The sequence below is a fragment of the Mirounga leonina genome, unplaced genomic scaffold (genome assembly GCF_011800145.1).
Source record: "Mirounga leonina isolate KUSES-001 unplaced genomic scaffold, KU_Mleo_1.0 Mir_54, whole genome shotgun sequence".
In the NCBI taxonomy this organism is placed as follows: domain Eukaryota; kingdom Metazoa; phylum Chordata; class Mammalia; order Carnivora; family Phocidae; genus Mirounga; species Mirounga leonina.
Genome location: NW_023270812.1, coordinates 10,487,822 through 10,493,433, shown reverse-complemented (window position 1 = coordinate 10,493,433; position 5,612 = coordinate 10,487,822). Strand labels below are relative to the sequence as shown.

Sequence of the window (5,612 nt, the reverse complement as noted above, 5' to 3'; positions counted from 1 at the left end):
GGTCTGCAGGGGGCTGGGTTTGGACAGGCAGGGCTGGGTTCCGACGGACGGGGCCCGGTTCCGAAGGGGTTGGGTCTGCAGGGGGCTGGGCTCCGACGGACGGGGCTGGGGCCGGGCGCGCGGGCCGGGCTGGGGCGGTGGGTGTGGGCGCTCAAGGGCGGAGGGACCGCAGAGCGCGGGCAGAAACCCCCGTGGGCGTGGGCGGCGCGTTGGCGAGCGCGGGAGAGCGGCGGTGCTGGCCCCGGCTGCAGGGCCCGTGCGTGCCCGGCTCCCCTTCTGACCCCGCCTGGGTCCTCGCGGGTGTGGTGGCTGTCTAAGGTGTCCCTTGCAGGGTGGTTCCCTTTTTGCCGGGGTCCAGTCAGAGCACACCTTCTGAGGAGGGCGACGGGTAGGCTCGTGCGGGTGTTCAAAGACCTTGGGCCGCGCTCCCCGTGTTCGGGAGGCAACCCCCTCCTCCGCTGCCCTGCGTTCTTTGAGCCTTTGCTGCTGTCCAGCTGTGTCCTGCGGTGCAGGGTGCGGCCGGGGTGCCCAGCCCTCTTTGTGTCTGGCTGCCCGGGACCGATTGTACCCGCAGAGCCCCCAGACGTGGAGAGCGGGCCTAACGGGACAGGGGAAGAGTCATTTGGGGGCAGGGAGAGAGGCCACCTCACCCCGCTGTCAAAGCCTCCAAGCGCCCTGTAGGTGTGGAGGCCTCAACCCGATGTCACTAGCAAGCTTTCTAAATTGTAGGGATGCTTGTTTCATTAGGCGCTTCTCTTTAATTGCCCCCCACCTCCCCCCGCCCCAAAATTATTTTGGGCCACAGAGCACATTCCAACAGACTCTTGCCTCCATGCAGTGCTCACTCAGGTGAAGCTGGTTTCTTACATTACCTGTGACGTGCTGTAACCAAAGCCTTCATCCTCGAATTGCCAGAGCTAAGGAATGAAAACAGGGGGTTATATTTGACAAAGCCTCTTTATTTTTGTCATTCCTTTGTCTTCCAGTGTGCAGGTAATTTCGCTCTCCACCAACGGGATCTTTTCTTTTGTAGCAAAGAAGAGATCATCCCTACTGGGCTTTGTCCTCAGCTTTTTCCTCCCTCCACTCTTCAGCCCAGGGGCCCCCAGGTGCTGAGCCAGGGGGGGTGGGGGGAGGAATCCTTCGCGACTTTGTGGTCTGCGCTCCCGAAATTAGAGGGCGGTGCCTTGTAGAAAAGCAAAGACGTACAAATGGTGTCTTCACGTTCTTCTGGCATTCCCTTCCTTTACACCTTTAAGTTCCCGGGCTTTTTCTTTGTGTTTTGTTTTGGGTTTGTAGCGAACACGGCGGAGTGACAGGGCTTGGAACTGTCTCGCTAGATGCCACGCGCGCCCCGCGAGTCATCAGCCGCCGTGTCAGCCGAGTTCTCGTTGTCAGAGCTTAATTCCCGATGATGCTGTGACCAGGAACCACCCGCTCGTGAAAACTTACGCAGTGTGCAAAGCTGGTGAGTAGCTTGCTGGTGTCCGAAGGACGTGCAGTATGGCTAGGGAAAATTCAGCATTGCTAGAAAGTACGTGTGAGCTCCCTGCAGTGTCGTTTTTGTAATAAAAATGTCTGGCACGCACGGAAGGCCTGCAGTATGATGCAGGACACATAGCTCTTAATCAATGTTAATTATTGTAGTTTTCGTGAGTCTCATTAAAAATCCCCATTTATGTTATATGTGAGTAGTATATTAATATCCAAACTACAACTCATAGTAGATTGCAACCAGCATTAGTTTACTGACAAAGGTTTAAAAGCAACCCGAAATCCGAAGAATGCCTATGATTTCTAAATCATGAAGAGCCAGTATATATGTGTTCAGGCCATGAAAATATTCAGGCTGACGTTCTTCATTAACTATCATTGTTCAAGACCTCAAGGTAATACACTGATCCCTGTGTTAATTTTGATACCACATTATAAAAATAATTAGACACAGTCTTCTATTTTCAGTGTACTGTTGAGTTCTGATACATTTAAGAAATCAGATTTAACTGCTCCTCAAGAAATGCTGTATAAAAATAAATTCATGCGGGATTTATTATTCGCCCCACCTTGTAGACCGAGAAACCAAGATGTGAGACCAGAGACTAGGCTGAAGGTGACCAAAGCTGGGTGAGGTTGAAAAAGAAAATCTTTTTCATCTATAACTCTGTTTTAAGATTTATTTTCCACCTCGTATTTAACTTTTAGTTTTCTTTCTTTAAAGTATTATTTTTAGTTACGCTCAAAAGAGTAAGAGCTCCTGCTTAAGTCTGCATTGATCTACAAATATTTCTAAGTATCTCTGTCTAAAACTTAAATCTACTTAAAACCTTAAAGTATAATGTAATGGGAACAAATAAGTAATGATATTTTATTAAAATTCTGGTTAAACTCTGAACTTAAAAAAATTTTTTCCAGTATTAATGAAAACCAGGTTCTAAGACCAACCAAATGTAATAAACCTATTCCTGCCCCAATTTTCCCAAGCTTTGGAAAACAGAAAATGCCAAGAGAAAGATTAGGAGCTTAATCCATCTCAGAAGAACAAATGATACAAATATATCAACTCTGTTTAATCCGTAAGTCATTTAGTTTTCTAGCCACCAATAAATTTCATATTTCAGTAAGTTAATTTTGAAATATTTTAATCCTAAGATTGTACAGATCATCTTAGGAGCCCTTTTGCCAGATCTATCAATTCAGAGGATGGTCTTTAAATAAAACGTCAAGTAAAGGGATATAATAAAGTTACAAAGAGCAAACTTTCTGGGGTAGACTACATTCCACAAGTGAAGTTCATCTAGTTAGTTATAGAAAGTTAAATAACCAGACTCTTCCTCTGCCGAACCCATGGCTAGGAATGTCAGTGTTGTTAATTTAACTTTTAAAAAGAGAGAGATTCCAAAGGATTAAGTCTACAGAAGTAAGGAGGGTATGTGCTACTTTACTGATAAATGGAGGAATATACCTTCAAATTCTTCCTGCATTATATTTCCATGTTCTTAATGGTTAAATTCTAGGTTACCTGTTAGAATTTTCAGGAAACAAGGGAAAGCAGAGATACATAAAGCCCTTAAAATAGGAAATTAAGCTTACCAACTCAGACATCAGTGGTTAAATGTGTTTGTTAGCATTTTATAAATTAAGATAATGCTGCAAAAAAAAAAAAAAAAGCCAAATCTTAAGTAAAGAAGGTATTTACACTGAATGCAAAGGAAATAGACCATGTGCGTGCGCGTGCACGTGTGTGTGTGTGTGTATGTGTGTGTGTTTAAGGTGTTAGAGGGGAATTATACCTTGTGAACACCGGTCACTTACCCTTAATGTGTTGGAGAACTGCTTCATGTTACCTTAGTTTACCTAAGGCCACTTGATGCCCAGGACTTGTCTTTCTGACTCTGCTTCTGTCCCCCACTCCCAGCGCTGTGCTTTGCCTATAATTGATGTTGGATGAATAATCACTGACCGCAGTGGAGGCCGCTGTGGTCCGCGGCCCCCAGCCCAGCGCCGCCAGCCCTCTTGCGGTAGCGCCGTCACTCAAGTGAGTAATCTTTACACGGGTGGACGCCACAGCATGGAAGCCACAGATGGTTTCCACCCAGCCTTTCACCTTTTCTCTAGATAATAAAAAGTATAGTTCCAGACAGTGGGGCTGGAAGGAAAAGGCGTGTTTGCCTCATCCCTACAACAGAGGTCTTGGTCTACTGAGCGGCTTGCACATGACTCCGCCCACTGGCTGCCATTGATTCAACAGAAGCAAAGAGACATTGTGAAAACCAGGTTCTAAGGTGAACTGACTCCTGCCCCAGTTTTCATAGGCTCTGGAAACTAGAAAGTGTCAGGAAAAAGATCAGGAATTTAACAGACCTAAGAAGAACCAAAGGTACAAATATGTCAACCTTTATTCCCTATGTCTCATGCCCCTTTCTGCCAGAAAGTGGGTATGATATATATATATATACACAAACAAAAAATTTTATAATATAATTACATATTATAAAAATAAAATATAAATAAAATGTGTCCTATAATTATTTACATAAGTAATATAAATTATATATATAATATATGCTGTTATATAGAATATATATAATTTCGTTAGAAAACATATTTTTAAATGCAAACTCCCATTACATCGTATTTGAACAAATGAAAACACAGACCAGATGAAGGGAACGTGGACTATTAAATGCTTTACGAGCACTAAGAACTGGAGAAACCAAGAGAAGTAAATGTTGAGAAATGTATTGTTCATGGGAAACCTGAAAGTGGAATATCTCAGGTCTTCCCCCCGGCCTCTCCTTTATCCACTAGCATCTCTGGAAATCAAAAATACCAAATTATAGGTGTTTGCTTTTGGAAATGCAGTACAACTTAAACATTTTTAAAATAGCTGATGTCTGCAAAGTCTTGTGGGAAGTGAAAATCTTGGCCTGAGGCTTTGGTTAAGACGGTGTTTGTGCTCGAGGTACCGTTGCCACACACATGCCCCTGCTCTAAATACACACTGATGATAGATGAAGGACAGAGAAAATGTAAAATTAGAGGGTACTTGAAACAACCAAACATCCCTGAGGATCCGCATTGGACACAAGTGCACAGGATGAGAAGGAGTTAGAGAAGCCATCCTGCTGGACTTGGGGCCCAGAGCAGGCAGATCCCACAAGGAGGTGGGGTCCTGTTGGGCAGTGGGGACTAAGAGCCCACAGGGAGGGGAGGAAACACGGATCCAGCCTTCTGACCAGGAGCTGAGCTAAGCCATACATTGGTATATCCGGATGCCTCCTGCCAGGACAACACTCCTTGCTCCAGGATGAAGGCCCCACTTGGACCAGGTCAATGCCTTCGTTAGCCAGAAGGAGGTGTGAGCAAAGAGGCACTGAGAGAGGGGGAGAAAGAAAGAGAGATTGAGAGAATCGCCACCTAGGATGAGTTGACAAACCCAAAATTCCAAAACACATGCACAAACCAAATGCTAACATTACCATCAAAAGCAAGAATCGAAAGATGAATTCACTCCAGGCTAAAATTAACAAGTCAGGAAACAACAGATGTTGGCGAGGATGTGGAGAAAGGGGAACCCTCTTACACTGTTGGTGGGAAAGCAAACTGGTGCAGCCACTCTGGAAAACAGTATGGAGGTTCCTCAAAAAGTTAAAAATAGAAGACAACCCAGCAATTGAACTACTAGGTATTTATCCAGAGGATACAAAAATAGTGATCCAAAGGGGCACCTGCACCCTAACGTTTATAGCAGCAGTGTCCACAATAGCCAAACTATGGGAAAAGCCCAGATGATGTCCATCAACAGACGAATGGTTAAAGAAAATGTGGTGTATACACACACACACAATGGAATATTACTCCACCATCAAAAAGAATGAAATCTTGCCATTTGCAACAACATGGATGGTAGAAGGTATTATGCTAAGCAAAATAAGGCAATCAGACAAAGACAATTATCATATGATCTCACTAATATGTGGAATTTAAGACAAAGCAGGTGAACATAGGGGAAGGGAAGGAAAAATAAGATGAAATCAGAGAGGGAGACAATCCATAAGGGACTCTTAACTATAGAGAACAAACTGAGGGTTGCTGGAGGGGAGGGGGTTAGG

At 44.7% G+C, this 5,612-nt stretch overlaps 1 long non-coding RNA gene across 1 annotated transcript; it reads left to right on the top strand.

Annotated features, from left to right (window-relative positions):
- Window positions 1-259: 259 nt before the first annotated feature.
- Window positions 260-4,001, top strand: LOC118001814. The gene is made up of 5 exons (XR_004676845.1): window positions 260-1,468; window positions 2,071-2,110; window positions 2,482-2,573; window positions 3,416-3,535; window positions 3,616-4,001. It is a non-coding gene; the product is annotated as an uncharacterized LOC118001814 (long non-coding RNA).
- Window positions 4,002-5,612: the final 1,611 nt, after the last annotated feature.